General features: G+C 32.4%; 1 protein-coding gene across 1 annotated transcript in view; it reads left to right on the forward strand.

The window, feature by feature from the left end:
* The window catches only part of dysc (whirlin protein dyschronic), a 122,946-nt gene that overhangs the window by 9,291 nt on the left and 91,736 nt on the right, over positions 1 to 21,919 (forward strand). The gene's annotated exons all lie outside the window — the stretch shown is intronic.

Below are 21,919 nucleotides of genomic sequence, written 5' to 3' on the forward strand. Positions count from 1 at the left end.
TTAGCTGTAGCCAGCAACATTTTCTTGCAATACCGGCCCAGTGCTGGGTCGATTGTAAAACCCTATCATCATAGTCATAAAAAAATTGCAATGTCATTATGAAATTGTTATCATAAAAAGTAACGGCATAGTGATTCTTCGTTTTCCTTAAAAATTAACCGTGAGTTGTGAAACTGCGCCCTGAACGTGCGGACCTCCATATTCGCGGGAATTTAAATACGGCTAGTTCCATAATAAACACGCGCCGGCGATCGTGATCGCGATATCGCGATCGAAATAAATTACCAGATGCTTTGGGGTTAAGTGCGATTTAGGGTGAGAGCGGGGGAATTTACTTAGCGTTGCGGACACACGTTTCGTGAATATTCAACATTGCGACGTGCACCGCCACGCAATGCAGTAGTAATTCACGACGTTAGTGCGGCTAACGCGAGAACCAGGGAGAAAAAGGAGTACGAGGTGGTGTAAGGGCTCGACGGTGGAAAGACGTTGACCATTTTCCCTGAGTGACGTACGGTAAGCGTCGCTTTTTACGACTGGCGTGACGCGAAATTGGAAAAGTTAACGATTGCCATGCTAATGGAGAAGATTGCTTTTAGTTAAAACGTTATTGGCGCGTGTGTGTTGCTTGTCTAACAATTTTGCAACCTCGCGGGCTCAAATTTCTTTTCCACGATCCCAATTTTAGATAAGCGAAATTAATGATCAGTATACCAACAGCCGAACCAATCTCCATCGATTTGAAATGTTTTATATAAGCGTAAGAGCCATTTAAAAGTGAGACACAAATATTTATCGCGCGCGCGTGTTCATTATTTTAAAAAATTATGTATTATATTTATTTTAATTCTTCAATTGCACTGAAGAATAACTTTGATCGATATTTTGTGCCTCAATAAGTAGTAGATAATTTTGTAGAGTTTTTTACATTAAAAGAGATATGTTTTTAAAAAATTCCATCACTTTTCTCAATTTTTTGAAACTCCGCTTTGAATTTCTTATGTAGTAATGTAAATTTGTAATGTATGAAATGTACATGTGTATATCTGTAAGAAATTTAAATATTCTTTTACAATATATGAAAATAATGTGATGGTATGATGCGCCTTTTATTTTTATGTACAATTTTAAGTAATATATAAAAATAATAAAAATCAGTAACATAATTTAATATCAGAAAAGTATACTGATTTAAAAACTTTCTGCTTTTCAACACTTGAATAGTGATTCCTATGTATTTTATTTCGTAAAGTAAAAGAAAAAATTGTAAACTGTTTTTTCAAAACTAAAATCCTTAATTTCTCAAATTATGTAGATGATGGAATTAATGTTATATCCTTATTTTGGAAGTTACACCGAAAAAATATATACTAAATTTTATAAATCATTTGTTTAAATAGTGCCAATTAAATATTTACCAAACAAAAAATATATTTATTTAGTACAAGAATCATTAATTTAACTATTATTATTTCTTATTATCGAGTAAATATCTATTTACTGTAAGTAAATGTTTAGTATAGTCACCATTCAAGTAAATCTTTATTCAAGTTTAGAATATTTTTTTCTCAGTGTAAAAATACACGAAAATCATTCAGATTGAAGCGAGAAATAGGAACTTTGTGAATGAGTGTTATTATTATTTATGTGTTCGGTATTTGTTTTGTTATTAATTTAATTATTAACAGATTTTATTATCTTGTTAACGTCAATTCCATCCATTTATCACACTTGCTCCTTTTATCTCTCAATAATAAGCCGTATTGAATAATTAACAGAGCGTAAAGGAAAGAATTTTATTGAATTCATATCAGGTTCATGAACAGCCTTCCACGCCGTTTACATTTTACGTTAATTTCCTCTGGACCAAGATTTCGGTATATTTCTTCCGTAGATCCGTCTGTCGAGATAGTGACAACGTGGTAGCAAATTCGATTAACAGAATAGTGAAAAACGACGAAGCGTATCGAAACATATTCATAAGCTGGCCGACGCGACAGCCATTTATTTTCGCGGAGCAGGTGTTCCTTTTGCCCGCGCCAGATACCGATCTCGGTTCGTGACCAATTCGCTTTTCACACCTCATCGAGCTCGTTACTCGGACGCCACCGAATATTGCGCGGAGAACCAGTCGAGACCGCGGAAAACGTTCCCATAAACGCAATCACACATGAAATTTTACCCGAACTGTATGTAGAATTTTTTTTACAAAACGTTAAAAAAAGTATTATAAAAATAATAAAAATAAATAATTTTGAAGCTCAATAAATTTAAAAAAAAAAGAGAAACATGAGTGAAGCTAGATTTTCATGCCATTATATTTCAAACGTGGTCGTATACTGAGAAAAATTCCTGGTTGAAACTGGATGAATCAGAAGACTGATTACGTCAATAAGAATTCTAGCTGGTTCTCTCTCTTTCACAACTAGAATTATAATAGATTCAATATTTTGATTTATCTATTTTTAATCAGAATTCTAATTAATGGAACCAGACTCTTTTTCCGGGGTAACACTGAGAAAAATTCCTGGTTGAAACTGAATGAACTAGAAGATTCTGATCATAACAATCAGAATTCTGATTATATGTCAACTAGAATTATAATAGAGTTAATAAACAAATTTTAGTTTGCCCATTTATAACCAGAATTTGGATTAATGCAACCAGACACTTTATCCGGTGTACACTAAGAAAAATGTTTAGTTGAAACTGAATGAACCAGAAGGTTCTGATCATAACAATCAGAATTCTAATTGTCTCCACTAGAATTATAATGGATAATCAGAAAATTCTGATTTATTCATTTTTAACCAGAATTCTAATTAATGCAACCAGACTCTTTCTTCAGCATAAATTAACCCTTACCGTACTACCTACAATTTGGTGCCATCCGTACCATCAAGGATCACTTCAAATCTCTTCGTTTTTTCACCTCTTCAAAATAATTCAAAAAATCTAAAAATTCACCACACTGAAAAAATTTTCTGGTTGAAAATGGACGAATCAGAAATTTCTCTCTGGTAAATTTATTAGAATTCTACTTGAGATAACCGGAATTCTGGTTGATACTATATTTCTGGTAAAATCTACTAGAATTCTTATTTTTACTAGAATAATTATATTAATCAGAATTCTAGTTATCTGAACTAGAATTCTAATAGGCATAATCAAAAAATTCTGATTCGTCCATTTTCTACCAGAATTACTGTTTAATCCAACCAGACCATTTTTCTCAGTGCAACATACTTTCAACTTTCTAGAATAAATATTGACTCTTTATTTTGGAAAATAATAAAATGTAGTATAATTTATAATTACCGAAAGACTCAAAGAAACTTGCACGAGCAGGAATCGCTCGGTCACTAGTTACCCGCATATTAATACCATACGTAAGGGTTAAAAAAAAGTCTTTAAAAACGAGTCAAAAGAAAAATATTGAGGCTCAAATGCGGGAGCGAATGTAAAGTACTCTCGCGCGAGCCGAGGAATCCTGCAAATCATCCCCTTCGAGTGGTGCCCTTGGCTGGTTCGCGTTCGTGACTGTGTGTTAGCACGCACGTGCACGCTCTGGCTACTGCACGAAACGCGGAAGGCCGGTATGCCGCGCCGCGCCGCGTCAGGTTCGTGTACATTGCACAATCGCGCAATGCCAGAGCGACTCGGGTTCGATAGGACGACCTGGTGTATTTATAGGCGACGTGTATACGTACTGGCCACCGGCCGTGCATAACCCGCGCACAATTTGCACATATTAAGCTGATCATGTTTCAGTCGAGTGGTCCGTGAATTCTGTCCCGATTGCATCACCGATGCGCTATTCAATTCCGGTATATTCCGACTTAATCGCGAGCTGTGCTTTACAATAATATTGATCGACTGAATTAGCGTGTCGCGACTGCTTGACAATTTAACGTGATAAACAAACGAGACTTCAGTTGAAAGAAAGGAAACTTATCGTGAAAGTATTTATTATTATACTTGCGGGGGCTATTAATATTTTGCTAAAGTGATTTGTGTCTATAAAATGAAATTGTTTTGAAATTCGAAGTTTACGATGTCTTTATCATTCTTTTCGTGAGAAATCTACAAGAAGGCGTCTGCCTATAGCTGGGGTGGCACCCAGTTGGACACGGCTTAATTGGACACGAGCCACTCACAGCGCTTGAGACTACAAAGCTCCTAAGCACCGGTCCATGTGATTGGTGGTGTCCAATCGAGCCGTGATCAATCGGGATCACCCCGTGTAGCTGCCCCCTCCCCCACTTAACCAAATCTTAATGAATAAATTATATAATAATGCGGTATTTATGCGCTCTCAAAATTCACAAGAAAAATTTTTTTGTTCATTTCGTTTAGCTAAAAAAATTTTTTTTTTGTGGAGAGGCTGAGGCTGTCAGTCAAGCCCTCACATGTTAATAACAACCAATTTGGAAGACCAAATACACAGGCGCTATTTATGCGCTTTCATATTTACTGTAGGTTCAATTTTCGCGCTACATCCCTTAAGGGACTTCCTTCTTGAAGTAAACAGTCATATTCATCCCGAAGTCGTTTAAAATTGCAAAATTATACTACCTAATTATGCAAAACAGAAAGAAGTTAACAAATAGAACAAAAGTATTACCAATCCTATTTATTATATATACCGATTTATCGTATCTTTGACCTTTACCTTTTCCAAAACCTTTTTACATTATCTCTGATTTTTTAATAGAAATATAATTGTTTGGAATTCATAGCGCATAAATCAAAAATATACTTTGCACAGTTAAAGCAAGTATCCCCAAAAGGGAAGTCCTTTAAGGGGAGGGGGAGGGGGGTTGCAGCGCAAAAATCGAAATTGCTTGGAAATAGTAGCGCATAAATCGAAGATATATTTTGTATAGTTAGATAGCGTAATTTTACAATTTTAACCGACTTAGGGATGAATATGACTGTTTGCTTCAAGAGGGAAGTGCCTTAAGGGATGCAGCGCAAAAATTGAAACTATGTGACTATGAAAGCGCATAAATAGCGCATAAATCCTGTATAATTGATTTTCCAAATCGGTTGTTATTAACACGTGAGGGGACTGATTGACAGCCTATTCAACCCTCCATAAATTTTTTGTTTTTTTTAGCTAAACGGAATGAGCGTAAAAATTTTTTTCACGGATTTCGATAGCGCATAAATAGCGCAGTATTATGTAATTTATTCATTAAGATTTGGTTAAGTGGGGTCAGCTAGGCAGACGTTAAAAGAACACAGAGAAAAGGTTTCTTTAAATCAAACAAATTTATGCATTAGAATAGTCCAACCAAATGGATGTTTAAATTAAGAATGTGATTATTTTCATTAAAATTAATTTTTTTTGACTAAACAAAATATGTCTCATTTAAAATTAAATTTGTGTTTCAAAGAAACAAATGTAAATAGAATTCTCGAATCCAAACAAATCTTTTTCTCTGTGAAGAAAATCGCTTTGCGAAGAATAAATTTACGCTAAAATAACCACGAAATATTTTTATTTTTAATAATTAACGGAAAATTATTTTTATATAAATTAAGAAAACTAACTAATTTTTATTAATTAACGAATTAATATTTTTATTAACCAATAAATTAATCGATTAATAAAATTAATAATAATAGTCAGATATTTATTTAACATCGCGAGAGTCTTAAATTTATAAAAAGAACGTAACTTTAATTTCTAACAAATGTTTAATAAATAAACAAGTCTTTAAAATTACATACGCTCATATATAAATTCGTATACATTCAAAATTTAGATTCTACTCGATCTATCATTACGTAAACATTCCAGAATTTGATTTGTAATAATTATTAAACAAACGATCGATAGCAAGGTCAGTTAACAAGGATATCGGTTAAATGTCGTCTGTTGCGGCGCTGAAGCGTCCGATAATATTTTATTTAAAGAGAATAATTTTACTTAAAATAATTTGTGTCTATAAAATACTTGTTCATCGGTTCAAATATCACGATGTCTTTTTCGCGTGAGTTTGTGAAAAAAAGCTTTTTACGTGAAGAATAAATTCACAAGCAACGAAAACATCCAAAGTCGGAACATTCCTATTTTTAATAATAAAAGAATACCTTCTATTCATTAATAAATTAATTAACTAATGACAAAGTTAATAATAATAAATAATAACAGACAATTTCTCCTAGAAATATTTAACGTCGGGAGTTCCAAATATATAGAGAATGCAGTTCCAATTTCCATCAAATGTTTTATAAAGAAACAGCCTTTAAGATTTGACGTATATAAATTCACATATTTAGATTTTAACACAAATTAAATGAAGAAGGTCATATTTCATCAAAGCAACTCTTGATGCTTAATAATATTTTTCTGTAAGTTACAATTTCCAGTTCAAGCAATCTGCACATCGATTAATTATTTGTTTATCTTGAAAGTCGTAAATTAAAAATTAGAGTAATATTATAAATTAAATTGATAAGGAATTTAATATTATATGTACTAATGTAACATTTTTTAAATACTGTAGAAAATTGTTTGTCAATTTAATTCGTTGAATCATCCCGGCTGAGGTAATATTTGTACCAATAAATTATTTACAGGATTTTAAAGACTATTAACATCAATAACATTAAATTACATGTCAATTTAATTTGTGATAGGATAGGGTGGAGCTGCTCCGTCAGTTTCAATTAAAGGCAATATAAAAATTTACGATGGCAAACAATATCTCTTTTACAGTAACATGCTTAAAACTACATTATAAAATGACTGCCTCTTGAGAACACAAATCTTTAAATATTCAATATATGTTGTTCGTAAACATAAACATTATTACGAGGAATGGACGAAAAAAACCTCGTTTTACTCCAGCTTCAATTTATGAATGTTTCAAGACCAGCAAATAATTTCCAGTTCAAGTAAATTGCATGCCAATTGGCAACTTACTTGAACTGAAAATTATAAAAATGCGAACAAAAAAAAATACAATATTATTGAGTACCAAAATTCACTTGGGCCAAATATAGCCCCCTTCCCTTGTTGGTATGAAATATTTCTCGATCAATTTCCACTTAACATCTTTAGATTTTAAATTCTACATCAGCCTGTTATTATTACACAAACTCAGTTTGCAATAATTATTAAACAAACGACGACAAGCACAGTTGACAGGGACATCGGTCAAAGTGTCGTCTCCTGTTGCGACGCTGCAGCGTCTGCAGCTGCAATATTTCACAGCGTGGTACTGAAGGGAAGGACGGGCGAAAACGCCCCCGACCTGACGGTCGCTCGCGGTATTATGCACCGGCAGGAGTGCACACGTGTGACAAGGATCAGGTGTAGAAGCGAATAGACGTGCATACGCGCGATCGCGTTGCGCCACTCCGGTTTCCGCGGAAATTTCCGCGGAAAATTCATGTCGTTCCGCACGTCGGGACAAGCAGGCCGCCCGCCGCCTCCCTATCGAATGCAATATCCGTCGAATGGCTTTCGGAATTACCCCTTCTCGACGTGCGCGATCGGAGTGTTACGTTTAATATCGGCGAACACTCGCGGGAAGAATGCGCTCGCAGCGTTCGACTGCAGTTCCGGGGCGAAACGACAGTTGGATCGCATATCCTCGCTCCCGATTGAATTCACTTTTTAATTTGGCTTCCGCAAAATACAGTTTAACAATTTTCTGCTTTTGCTCCTTTAAAGCATACGCTGAAAAAAATGTAGTCAATTTTAATAAATGTTTAGTTGAATACATGTCAACTAAATATTTATTAAATATAAAGATATATTTATTTGATACAAGAAATGTTAATTTGATTTAACAATCATTTTTTGTACTAAACAAATATTTATTTACTGTAAGTAAATATTTAGTTGGCAGTATTGAACTAAATATTTATTAAAATTGATTATATTTTTTCCTCAGTGTATATATATACGCAAAAAAATGATGCTATATATTAACAGCAGTATAATTGAAAATAATCTCATTAGTTCACAATAACAGTATTAATGGAACAAACACGTCATCATGTTCTTATTTTCAAAAAACTTTACGTTTTTTCACATCCCTTATTACTTGCGTGGGGTGCCCAGGACACCCCCGTCTTATATAAATTCGCTGAATGAATAAATGCTATTTATATACGTTATTATTTTTAGCGTAAATTGTTTTATGATTTAAAAAGAAATGTTGCATTTATCTTCATCTAAGGGATGTATAGAATATTATTAATCTTTATTTAATTGTAAATCATTAAAGAAAACAATGAAAATTGAGATATAATGAAGTGTTAGAAGCATCCCACGCAAGTAATTACGTAATTAAAAAAAATTACGCGAGGATTAATAATGTTATTGAATAAAAACAAGATTATTTTCAGTTAGGCTGCTGTTGGCTAATGCTGCTAATATAACATCATTTTTTTTTATAGAATATGTTTTGTTTGTAGAAAGATTAGTTGTTGTAAACAGTCCGTAAGTGGAAATTGCGTTATTTTGTTATAAATTAGTAATTAAAAATTATTTATATTTATAATTATAATTTTAAATAGACACAGATGAGAATAAATCTAATGAAATAAGAAAAATCATATTTTTTTTGTTTCTGAAAAAACAACTGAGACAATATTTTTCACAGTTTTACGATTCTCATTAACGTCAGATTATTAATATTCTTATAAAGATACTTATTAGTATCAAAAATTATTAAATTGCTTCTCAATTTATTATGTGATATTATCTATTACTCTGATTCTGTTTATGGCGTTTTAATACCGAAAAAGATTTCAGCGCGCGGTTTGCAGAATTCGATATGTATATAAATTACACAGTAATATTTAAGCACTAAGCTTAAACCAAAAACTAAGATTTCTCTTATTTAATTATATTTATATAAAATACTTTATATAAATTTTTACTTTATATAAAATTTAGGTAAATTTATGTAGATAAAAATATATGTAGCCAGAGATGTTTTTCAACTTAAATTATGGGAAGAATGCTCTTCTCAGTTGCATATTTTTACAAACTAGATCTTCAAAAAATTTAATTAAGTTTAATACATTTTAAAATTTATCTTTTTAATATTTTGAGAAAATTCATCAAAATTCATTTAATTTTAATTAATTCTTCTCAGTCTTAGAATCGTCTTGAGTTTCTCAAAGATTGAGTTACATTATGTCGCGTTAAGTTTCGCAATATCCTATTGTTTTAAGCATTTTAAATAGAAAATACAGCTTGTGTTGAATATTCCATTCGAGTCCTTCGAACTTAATCATTTTCCAGGCGCGCCGCGTTAATTCCGTATTCCACGTTGCAATTAAGGCTGCGCGCCTTAATGCGTGTACCTAACTGTATCCGATCGACTTCTTTATCGGAGACGGTAAGACTATGAACCGGGATTATTTTTAGAACAACCGGTATATACGGTCAATAGAGCCTATGGCGGCCGTGCTCGACGTGACGTAGCGGAGTGCGGAGAAAAAAAATTGTTAATTAACTCAAACAAGTTACGAATTACAGCGCGAAATTCAACGAGCTTCCGTTCCTACGAGGCTCGACAAACAAGCGGCAACAGACTTTCCCGGAAGAAAAATATTCAATTCGACAGTTATATCCGGAATTATTCGGATTACGAGAGATGAAAAATGTCGAATGTATTCTAAGTACATAGACTAGATAAAATATATGAGTAACGTGATTTTTTTCTGGCTATTTGAAATAGTTATATATTATAGGTTTGTTTTTTGTTACCGCACTAGAATTTTCCTTCTCGCTTTCATTAAATTTTAAATACGTTTCTATATTTAAAAAGACAAGATAAATGGCTACGAGTCAAGCAAGGTCTTTAATAAACAATGATAATTCCAAAACATACGTTTCAACCTCGATCGAGTGATTCTAAAAAAACATATCTATTTTACTATAAGTACAGGAAGTGAAATACACTATCAGTGCAAAAATTTATGCCCGATTTCAAAAAAGTGTTTATGTACATTCAAGACACAATATTTTACTGAAATTAGCAATTATGCTATTCGTTAAAGTAAAGTTTCAGCTTTAAAAATCTGTTTCTTGAATTGCGATACGATGATTTTTAACAGAGTTATAAGCAATCAAAGTAAAAATGTCCCTTTTATTTAATCCTAATAATTTGATATAAAAAAATGTTGGAAACATTTTTGTAAAACGATTTTGTAGGGAAAACTTTAAGTTTTCATGTTAGAAAGTTAAAAATTTTCACAGTTTTTTTTTGGGTATGTGACAGACCTACAAAGTAAAAAAAAAATTACTCATTTTGTCCAGCTCGTAGTTTTTTACATGTAAAAGTTACCAAACTCACAAAAATTCAAAAGCTATAATGACTTTTTTCAAAGGTAGATATTTTAAAGTTTAAAATTCTTCTTCTAAATTTAAATTTCGTTTATTTTTAACAAAGTTGCAGTTGCCCGAATTTTTAATAATAAATAACGAATTTTTCATCTAACAATTTAACTATAAAAAGCATTATAAATAAATATCACTGTAGTATTAAAACTCAATAAATAGAAATTATATATTTAAAAGGTTTAAATTATCGGAAAAAGAATTTACACTATTCTCATTGAAAGAAAGTAATATAGATTTAATGATTTTTCTGATGTTTAAGAGATAAAAATAAGGCGCCACAGAATTTTATGGTTAAATAGCAAAGACCTGAATGAAAGAATTTAATAGGTATACATAATAGAACCGTCACCGCAGTCCTTTTTTATTTGATCTTTCTTCATCAAGAAAGAGAGACAGAGGGAACAGGAAAGGAAAGAGAGAGAAAATCTGCTACTCTCCGCACTCCTGCGGAATATTATCAGAGAATCAACGTTCTTATTTCGCCCGGTCGCCTTCGCCACGGTTCTGAAAAGCCGAGAATAGCGCGCTCTCCGTGAAAGGATTAGCTGCAATCACAACGCCGGGCGATGCGGTGACGTGACGGGAATGTAACGCAATTATACGGGAGCGAGCGTGAATTCGAGATTCCGGAGGCGGCGCGGAGTATCCGACGCAGCGCGCTCGCAATTCGTGTCCGTTCGTCGTTGCACCGCGGGCTTTTTCGCCGTTAACAATGCAGCCGCGATAAATAAGTCCTCGCGAACCGTGAAACGTTTAACAAGCCGCCGGAATAACAGCGCGGATATAGGGCGCGAGGCTGCCGGATAATAGACGCGGAACCGCTATTCTTTTTCGGTGAGATTTTTCCTACCAACAAACGTTATGACGGTTTGCCAAATATTTAAGGAGGTTGTAAGGGCACAAAACACATATATTAATATTTTCGCTTTAAACAAACTACGTACATTTGAAAGTTGTGTTCATAACATTCTGGTTTTATTGAGCAATACATTTTTATAGGTTATTTATTTTATTTGTTATTAGTTTTATTGTTATAAACAAAAATTGTTAAAATAATAAGAAAAATCTAAATGTTTTTATATAAATATATTAAGTACTTATGCAAAGTTTCATTGAGATTCACTATTAATTTATAACAAATAACAAATTTTATTTATTTACTGAACAATTAATGTCTGCATCTCAAGATAACTTTACAAAAATATTGTTGAATTCCTAGAGTATTTATACAAAAAAATTGAGATTTTTATCATTATTTTATAATACATTTTCATATATTTATATTAGAGTACAAATTAAAAAAATATTACTACTTATTTAAATAACTTTTGATCCAGATGGTCAATTGTTTCTATTTTTTTTGTATTATTATTAAATGAAATTTAGAATAGTCTGTAATTTTTTCAAGTAGTTCTTAATATATTGCATTTGCCTTACAACCTCCTTAAGGAGTTCATTTTTCTGATTAAATAATGTTTAAAAGTTTGTGTAATTTATCAACTTTACATTACCCAAATAGCACAATTACACTATGCAAAAAAATTAAAGGATCATCTGGTCTGTCCTCAAAAATAGATAAATATGAAAAAGAGTTTAACTTCATCAAAAATAATGATAACGAGATTTTTAAAGAAGCATTTGAAAACTTGAAATCTCTACTTTCGAAATCGGTAATTGATATTTCGATATGACTGATTTTTACGGAGCTATATAAATAGAAATGGATATCCGTCAAATCTGAAAATTTTATACAAATTTTACAAAGGTCTATGGCGTGAACTAAAAATCGCACTCAAATGCGGTTTACAGCACTCGAAAGAGTGAATCTTCAATTTACTTTTTTATTGAACGTTGTACGATTTTTTTTCACCGAGTTATTCAATGTTGAAGTAAAAGGGATCATTTTTGTTGAATAACTCGTTGGAAAAAAATCGTTTAAAAAAGCAAATTGAAGGTAAAGTTTCCTTCTTTCGGCTGCTGTAAATCGCATTTGTGCGATTTTTATTTCACGCAATAGATCTTTGTAAAGTTTGTACAAAATTTTTAGATTTAACGAATACTCATTTCTGTTCGTATAGCTCTGTAAAAAATCAATCTGATCGAAATATCAATTACCGATCTTGAAAATAGATATTTTAAGCTTTAAAATGCTTTCTTAAAAATTTCGTTATGATCAGTTTTGACAAAGTTACATTCTTTTGAATATTTACTTATTTTTTAGGACGGACTAGGTGATTTTTTAGTTTTTTTTGCGTAGTTTGTACATTCTAGAAATGTTCTGCGAATATTTCCTGGGAACTTGGAATGTTCTCGGAAGATACGTGTAAAGTATAAGGAATATTAGTAGCATATTCAGTTGAGACTATTTTTGTAATTCTAGAAAAATCCATAAAATTATCCATCAAATTATCATGGAATATTTTCAAAATATTCTATAGAGATTTGATGGAACATTCTATGACAAACAAATCCATAAAATGTTCCATTCGATCATCACGGAAAATTCTCAAAATGTTTCATGGACTTTCCTAGAATTACAAAATAATCTCAATTAAATAAAAATTTTCCTAAAACGTCCTTTATATCTTATTTTTAGAATATTTCAAAGTTCCCGAAGAATATTCATAAAACATTTCTGTAAATTGTGCTATCAGGATTACACCTCACTTTTATTGTTCTCTTCAATTATTTACGATTAAATAAAGATTGATAATATTCTACACATCCTTTAGACAAAGATAAATGCACAAAGTTTGCTCTAAATAAATAATTTGCGCTAAATACCTACATATAATAATGTGAATAAATAACGTTCAACGAATTTATAAGACGGAGTGGACCAGCAGCGGTCCATTTTATTGCACTTTATGAGCAATAAAAGATTAAATATTAATTTATATTCTATAAAATATGTCTAGTAAAGTATTAATTTATGTACCATATTACATTTTAAAATTAAAGGAACGGAGAGACATAAATGTAGGTACAGCACGTTACTCTCCCGTGTCAGATGGGATAATTTTATTCTACCCCGCTCTAGATATATGTATTACTTCATTTTGAGGAAATTTCCATTTCTTTGGGCACGCCCGACGGATACAGCGAGATTTGCATAAAGCGCGATGCGGCCGCGGAACTCTCTTTTGCGGAACGTTATAAATGGCTCCTGTCACTTGGTCGGCCTGCTCGACGAAATGTAAATTTTTACGATTTATCGAAGCGCCGGCCAACCGTCGTCGAATGTCTTTCGCGTCGCGGCCTCTCGTGTAATCGATACATACGATACGTATCGTATATTGGTCGCGGGGATGAAGATGTGTACTGAAAAATCGCCCTTTTATATCGTTCACGCGCCGCGCATGGCCGCGCAACTTTAAAAGATAAAAATGGGACGACGACGCGCGCAAAATGTATTGCGCCACCCCTTTCACCTTTTGTCGAGGGACACACTTTTAGTTATCGTCCACCACCGTCACCGAAATTATCCACCGAAAGGGGGAGGAGGAAGAACAATATCTCGATGAATTCATTTCGCGTACGCGCCGACCGAATTCTAAACACGCGCGTCTCGCTAATGCTTAAAGTTATGTACGAACCGCGCATATGATGCTGTACCGAAAGTGACGGTCCAATTTTAAGCGACGGTCTTAACCGTAAACTTATCTTAACATGCAATTGGGTTTAGGAGGTTCAATTTATCTTGGGAGATCATCGCGTATATGCTTTGGCTTATATTGTCATAGCAAATTGACATGTGTCTCTTATCTCGTAGATTTTCTCATGCAATTCCAAAAGTTGCTGTTATTTTAAATTTTACGTGAGTAGAGATCCATTTCTTTTTTATTTTTATCTTTTCTTCTTGTTTCCACCTTTTCATCTCATCGTTATTTGTCATCAAAATTTCGTACAAATTTCCAGTTCTATGTTTAATTAATTCTTTTATAATTAATGTAATAGAATAATATTATTCTATTACACACGCTGAGAGAAAAGTCTAGGAATTTGTGATTGTAATTGCATGACAAAATAATTACGGTTAAAAACTCCATTTTTATAAATATTAGTACTATAATACTAGTAATAATAATTGAACTTCTATTTTGTCCATTTTATTGTTATTTGTTGTCTGAAATTTATTTTGTAGATGCAAATTTCCAATTTTCTTATATTAACTAGTTCTCTTTTAATTAATACTGATTTATTAAATTACGTATATAAACGTCAGTTGATGTCACCATCGTTCTGTTACAAATTGAGAGAAAAGTGTTTGATGTTTGTAATTATAATTACACGGTAAAATAATTATGGTTAAGAGCTCCATTTTATTATAGTTAGTACTGCTATACAGAGTAACAAAGTAGTTTGATTACGAAATCTGTATTTATCGAATCATTAATGATATTTACAAAAAAGCAAACTTTGAAGTGTTAGTTATATCTCATTAAACTCTTCAAAAAATATAATTAACATTTAAAATAACCACCTTTATAGCTTTGATGCAAGCTTCAAGGCACGCATCAACGATGGCTCCGCATATTTCCATGGATAAATTCTCCCAGTCAGTAAAGCGGTCTTCAAATTCACCAACCAACCAAGATCTTTTGATGCAGAGTCTTTGTGGTGTTTAATAAGATGTAACTAACATTCCAGCGTTTGTTTTTTTATTTATTAGGTGTTAAACTTAATTCCTGTCGTTTTTCGTCTCCAAAATTGATTTGTTTCGAAGATGAATGAATACCTTAATCAAAGTAATTTCCTCCATTTTCTACTTTATTACTAATTAATAATACTTTATTAATAATACTTTGATTAAGATATTTCCCTTCGAAACAAATCAATTTTGGAGACAAAAAACGGCAGGAATTAAGTTTAACACCTAATAAATATATTTATACGTTATAAATAATAAGCTGACGTTATTTGTGGTTATTTTAATATCGACAGTCATTTTAATATCAAAATGATGAGAATTAACGTTACTAAATAATAATTTGATGAACACACAAAATTTTGTAATTAAACGTTTTTGTTATTTTATAATGATAGTAATAATAATTATAATTATACTTTGAAAAAAATATTTTTTTTAATTTAATTAATTATCATTCTGATATCGAAAAGAGCATGTAAGTCAACACTGGTTTTTATTGCGAATATCTATTATTATTTATTCATAACAAAAAGTGCTAGACATTTCGACTATTTATTAGGTCATCATCAGTAGTTTTTAAATATAATGTTTATCTATTTCGTCGTTCTTTATAACAATTATGTATAAGGATAGAAGAATGACAAAAATAGTTAACGACGAAATAGATAAACATTGTATTTAAAAACTATTGAAGATGACTTAACAATGGTCGAAATGTCTAGTACTTTTTGTTATGAAACAAAATTAAACAATATTAGATATTCGCAATAAAAACCAGCGCATGCTCTTTTTAATATCAGATTGATTTACTCAAGAAGCCATTACTTAGTTGTATAAAAAGAATTAATTATCATTATTATTATTTATTATATTAAAATATTTTCTTAATTTATACAAATTTAAATTATTCCATTTCATAAAGAATTCTTTTCTTTTAATTATTTTCTTAATAGCTCTAATAACTCTTTAAAAATCTAAATAAATCTAATTATTTATTAAATATTTTGACATAAATTTAATATATGAAATAATTTATTACATTTATTTTAATGCATTTTTAAATAATTCAGTTAAAAATTTTGTATTTTCACCTATAGATTTTACGTATAATTTTCTATCAAAAAATATATTTAGTACCGAAAATGATTATAAACTATCTTAATTTACTGTAATTGCATTTTTCTCTCTCAGTACAGAACCTTACACGGGATATAAATCTCAGAATCTCTTTCGAAGGTAAAAAAAGGTGAGTCCGCCGTATCAGCATAAGCCGTCCGCTATCGCATTGCTCTGCTGCAGTTTCTAATCACGGCCGTTGCGGGCGGCATGCACTATAATCGCTGAGTGTAGTAGCAAAGTTCCAACGGTCCCGACGAAGGGGGATGAAATGGAGGTGTCGACTGAATGAAGTCGGCTTCAGGTGTTCAGTCGCAGTATTGATCGGCCCACCCTCGTACATGACGGAACACACGACACACAGCCCTCACCGCGGAGTCCACCCCTTCACCGCGCGGCTCCTTCAGCGTGACCCCCGCAGGAGCGTCCGCCAGGGGCGACTTCAATCTCCCTCCCCCTCCCGTCCCCTTCGATGGCAAACAAGTCTTTCTCAGTGTCAAGGTTGGCTTGTCTCGCAATAGACGGAACTGTCTTGATTGTCAGCGCGAAGTGACGACGATATTAGGATACATTGTTGCAATATCAAATACTAAGCATACCGCGCGACCTTTACGCTTTCGTAGAGGACGACTTAATCTCTCCCTTGTATTACAATGCGACGAAGAAAGGAATGACGGGAATTTAATTCCAAGGCGAATGCTGGGAATAACACGATCGTTATCGTTCCTATCTTACAAAAAAATATAACACTTCTCTGATTGTAAAATGTGTATGATAATATTGGAAATATGAAGATAATGTAGAATTATTTATAGGAAAATGTATTCAAATATATTTGCCTTAATTGTATTATAATTAAATTGTAATAATTTACATATAAACGCTGCTCTATTTTATTATGAAACTAATATAAAATACGGCACAAAGTTGCATGTTTCGAAATACTTTGTGTTATAATTGCGTGATTAAGCAAAACGCAAGCCATATAATTTTACAAGAAAATAATTTTGCTTTTTCATGAAAATAAGTGCACTAGAATATATATATAATAAATAAATTCAATACTTTATTTAATCCTGGTCGAGTTTTTATTTGACCTAAAAAGTAACCGAGAATTAATTTTATTTAAAAAATTTTCTCTCTAGTTTGATAACTTTGTTATTAATGCAAGATACTTATTATGAAAATGTTTTATTTCTTACTTTTTATAGCTTCTGATCATATTAACCCAAACGATCAGTAAATTTGATAAAAAAGCAGAAGAATTAAAGTTTTACTTTAATATTTGAAAAGATACGTTTGACTAACTGCTTAGTTTAAGCTTAAGATAAAAAAAATATATTTAGCTTTTTAAAAAAAAATTGAACTATTCAGGATTATATAGTTTGTCTACACTGAAAAAAATTTCTGGTTGAAAATGGACGAATCAGAAATTTCTAGTTAAATTTATTAGAATTCTAGTTGAGATAACCGGAATTCTGGTTAATACTATATTTCTAGTAAAATCTACTAGAATTCTTATTTTTACCAGAATAATTATATTAATCAGAATTCTAGTTATCTCAACTAGAATTCTAATAGACATAACCAGAAAATTCTGATTCGTCCATTTTCCACCAGAGTAATCCAACCAGACCATTTTTCTCAGTGTACTCAACATTTATCGCCAACTATTTCAACGTTAATTTACCTGCTAAAAATCCTTCCTAAATCGATCGAAGAATTCGCGAGAAAAAAAACCCTTCGGTTGAACATTCTCGTATATAGCTGTCGGCATATCAGTGATTATCTCTAGGACCAACCGAACTTTCTTCCGACGATAACAGAAGACTTCCTGCATGAGGCCATTAGGGAGTTACAGCGGGCTTGCCCCAGAAAATGATGTCATTACCGTGGCCACGGTGCGACGGCGGGTCTCACGTTAAAGATCCTATCTAAAATCACTAGACAGTCACGACAAGGAAGTTTCTCTTCGCGACGGATTTAATTGTCCCGTTATTCCCGTCCTGCGGGGAATCGATAACGTAATCGGTTCACGTCACGGCAGCCCGATGATAACAATGGAAAAAACTGCAATCGATCGCGGTGTAAAAATAAATCGCGAATATTCGTGGATGCGTTCGTGGAGGACGCTACAGTAAACGGCCAAGACACGTCTGAAAAAAAGCATCTAAATTATTCGGAGGCACCTTCGGCGTCGTTTCGATATTAATCTGTAAATTCCGCATACCTATGCGCGCACATACAATGCCCACAAATAGTAACAGACACGTGATTAATTGCCTAGCGACGTAAATACGTTTGATTGTCGCGATTTCGCGGTTCTGTTATTCCATCATTACGGTAATTAATTCATTATTACAACTTTAATGAGTTCGAATTAGAACGATTGCCGTGATTTGATCACGTCGCCATGTCTGTACGGTGAAACATATCTCGCCGCTTTGCAGAGAAATATTTAAGAAAATAGGATGATATTTCTGGTGAATTTCTAGATGATCTTGGATTTTGGGGAAATTATGCACAAAAATTCACAAACGAGCGCTTTAGCGTATGTAGTTTGTTCCTAGACAATTTTATACGTACACTAGGAAAAAAAATTTTTAGTATTTGTGATAATTATACGTGCTACCATAATTACGATTATTATTGCTACAATTGTTAGTAATATTATATACTTGTAATAATTACAGTTATAACTTTATTAAAAATTAATATATAATTAACACTGAAAATGATTCTCTCTCTATTTCGCTCTATAAAAGTAACTTCTAATTTATTTTATTATGTATTTATATCAGCATCAGGTAATTTTGTTTTTTTGATTGGTATTGTATCTTTATCAGGTATCTTAGATACAGTCTTTAATTTTCTCTTTTGTTCAGCAAGAGCAGCTTATTGTTTGAAGTACTTCTCAAAATCAGACAATTGAGAACTTTTATTGGGACTCCTAAAATAATGTAAAATAATTATTAAATTTAATAGATTTAATTTGCGAAAATTTGAATTATTTAAACACTGAGTCAATTGTTACGTTCAAAATTTAACTTAAATTGCGAGTAAAATAAATATTTTGTATCATACCCTTCTTTTTGCTCTAAAGCTGATTGTTTAAATACTGCTTCAAATGGAGTACTTTCTCCAATCTCGACCTACTTTTGCAACTCTGCCTTATGATTCTCTTTGCTACTAACTTTGATATTTCCTGCAACATTTGGTTCAACATCATCATTATATTCTGTTGATTGTTTGATTTTATAGTACGTTTGATGTGTTTTGATACTTCTTGCAAAATGCTGTCTTCCGTTTTAACCGACACTATCTGTAGACATCAGCAGATGTTATTTTATAGAAAAAAGGGGAAAAAGGATGTGAACAAAACATTTTATTATTTTAACGTGCCACATGTGACATAAAAATGTTAGTTCAACAGTGTTTATTTAACACTCTAACCTAAATGATTGCTTGATATTATTGAATTACCTCTTGCAAATCATTTGGAAACTCGTCGCTTAACATATTTCCTATCGTATCGTCAGCAAGACTCAGCACACCGCTGTCGTTATTATAATACTCGCCTCTGCCATGCTGATTCTGCCACACTAACATATCGTTTCGCGACGAAGATGTCTGTTATTAAAACGGATCCGAAATCGATCTTTCAAACATATTCATTACAGGATCGTTCATACAGTACAGATATAAATCGCATGAATCAATCAATCGTAAAAGTCGTCATTCAAATCTAAGCCCAGCTCGAGAAAACTCTGTTCTTGTGATCCGCGCGAATTCCGCGATTGTTTTTATCGCGCAAAAATTGCTGCTTATTTTACCGATCGAATGTCGCTTTAAATTTAAATTCGCGTATCATATCTAGACGGATGACGCATTATAGGAGTGAAGTATTTGTTGTCTGTTAGTATGTGTCCATTTGCGCCATTTTGGAATGTTGAAAAATGGCGCAGATGGACACATTCCTGTCCTACGTTTTGCGGTTTGCAGCCTATTGCAATCTGAAATACGTTTCACTTGCAACCTGCGTTCTGTGTCTTATGTAGATCGAGCTTAAAGCCCATTCTACATAAGACGCAGAACACGGGTCACAGGTCGCAAAACTAGAAACTAACCTAACGTATTTTAATTATGATATAATTGTAGGACGCAGAACGCAGAACGCGAAAGTTGAAGTTCATCGAACTTTCTGCGTCCTACAATCATATCATAATTAAAATACGTTAGGTTAGTTTCTAGTTTTGCGACCTGCGACCCGCGTTCTACGTCTTAAGCCCGTTCTACATAAGACGCAGAACACGGGTCGCAGGTCGCAAAACTAGAAACTAACCTAACGTATTTTAATTACTATGATATGATTGTAGGGACGCAGAACGCAGGACACAGAAAAAATGGATGGAGTTGTAAACTGATAGCGCGCTTTGAAATTATGACTTGGTTGATGGTTGGTCCAGAAAAGACTATAAATTATAGTTAAATTGTGATAACTGTAACTATCTTTATAGTAATAATAACTATATTTATATATAATCATTTTCGGTACTAACTGATGTATATATTTTTTTTACAAAATTATAAATATAATTCTTTTTGCTAACGTTAGCAATAATAATCGTAGAATATCATGTAATTATAGTTACAAGTATTAAAAGTTAAAAATATTAAAAGTTTTGCAAAGAAAGGACGCGTATTGGAGTTTTGCGCGTGTCGCTCGATTATCACGGTAGAAATTCTTGCGTTTCCATTTCCGATGGGGACGCGATTTCTGAGAAAGGCCTCCCTAATAAAATTTTCAATTGTGTTAATGTGACATTTGAATGTCGAGGCAGTTTCTTTGTAAACACGAAAATGTCTCTCGGGAACTCGCGGTGTCTCCTGACTTATTTACGAGAATCGCGATCGATCTGGCTGACATCCCTGAAATTCAGGCCGTGGCTTTTACGTTTAAGCCGCTTCGGATGTCCGAGTCAAGGATTGCTGTTGCTTAACCTCATAATATATTAATGTAAAAGCGTGTACAGGTTTTCTCCTGAAATAACATTGAAAAATCGTTAAATATTCTGGAACAAAGCTGCTTATCTTACATTTTTTATATCCGAAAGTTCCACTAATTTCTATGTAAATTTTCTCTAGAACTTTTTTATTATTAACCTTTTGCGGATTGGTGATCCCATTTATTTTGTAAACTACTCGATTGCATTTTTATTTATGCATTTTTATGAAACTTGGTCTATGGGATAGTTTTTAATAATTTCATTCAAATCTGTGAGGTCAAAAATAAAAAATTCAAAATGCTGGATTCAATATGGCGAATGAAATTTTAAAAAATAATCTGATCATCACATACACATATACTCGATTTTTTAATTGTAAATTTTTAATTGTGAAACAAAATACGAAGTTTTGAGTTTCGTTTTATTTAAAGTTCATCAGTGCTACACAAACAGATAATAGTAAAACTGAGAGAGAGAGAGAGAGATTTCCAAGTTGATTTTCAAATTCTGAATATGAGCCCTGTAACATTTCATGGATTACTACTTTTTTAAAATTCGACATTTTCGGGCTACATTCAAACTCAGCGATATCAAGAACCTCTAAAATCTAGTTTCAAAATAGTCAGATTATTTTTTGAAATTTGAATTTTAGAATGTGCTGCCAGAATCGAATTCAACCATCAAAAACGTTTAAAAAATAAGATACTCTATAAATTACTTTGTTAGAGAAAACTCCGACCCTCAAAAGATTAAGTGTCTGTGCTGTCTATT

The sequence above is a fragment of the Trachymyrmex cornetzi genome, unplaced genomic scaffold, assembly GCF_001594075.2.
Source record: "Trachymyrmex cornetzi isolate Tcor2-1 unplaced genomic scaffold, Tcor1.1 scaffold220, whole genome shotgun sequence".
In the NCBI taxonomy this organism is placed as follows: domain Eukaryota; kingdom Metazoa; phylum Arthropoda; class Insecta; order Hymenoptera; family Formicidae; genus Trachymyrmex; species Trachymyrmex cornetzi.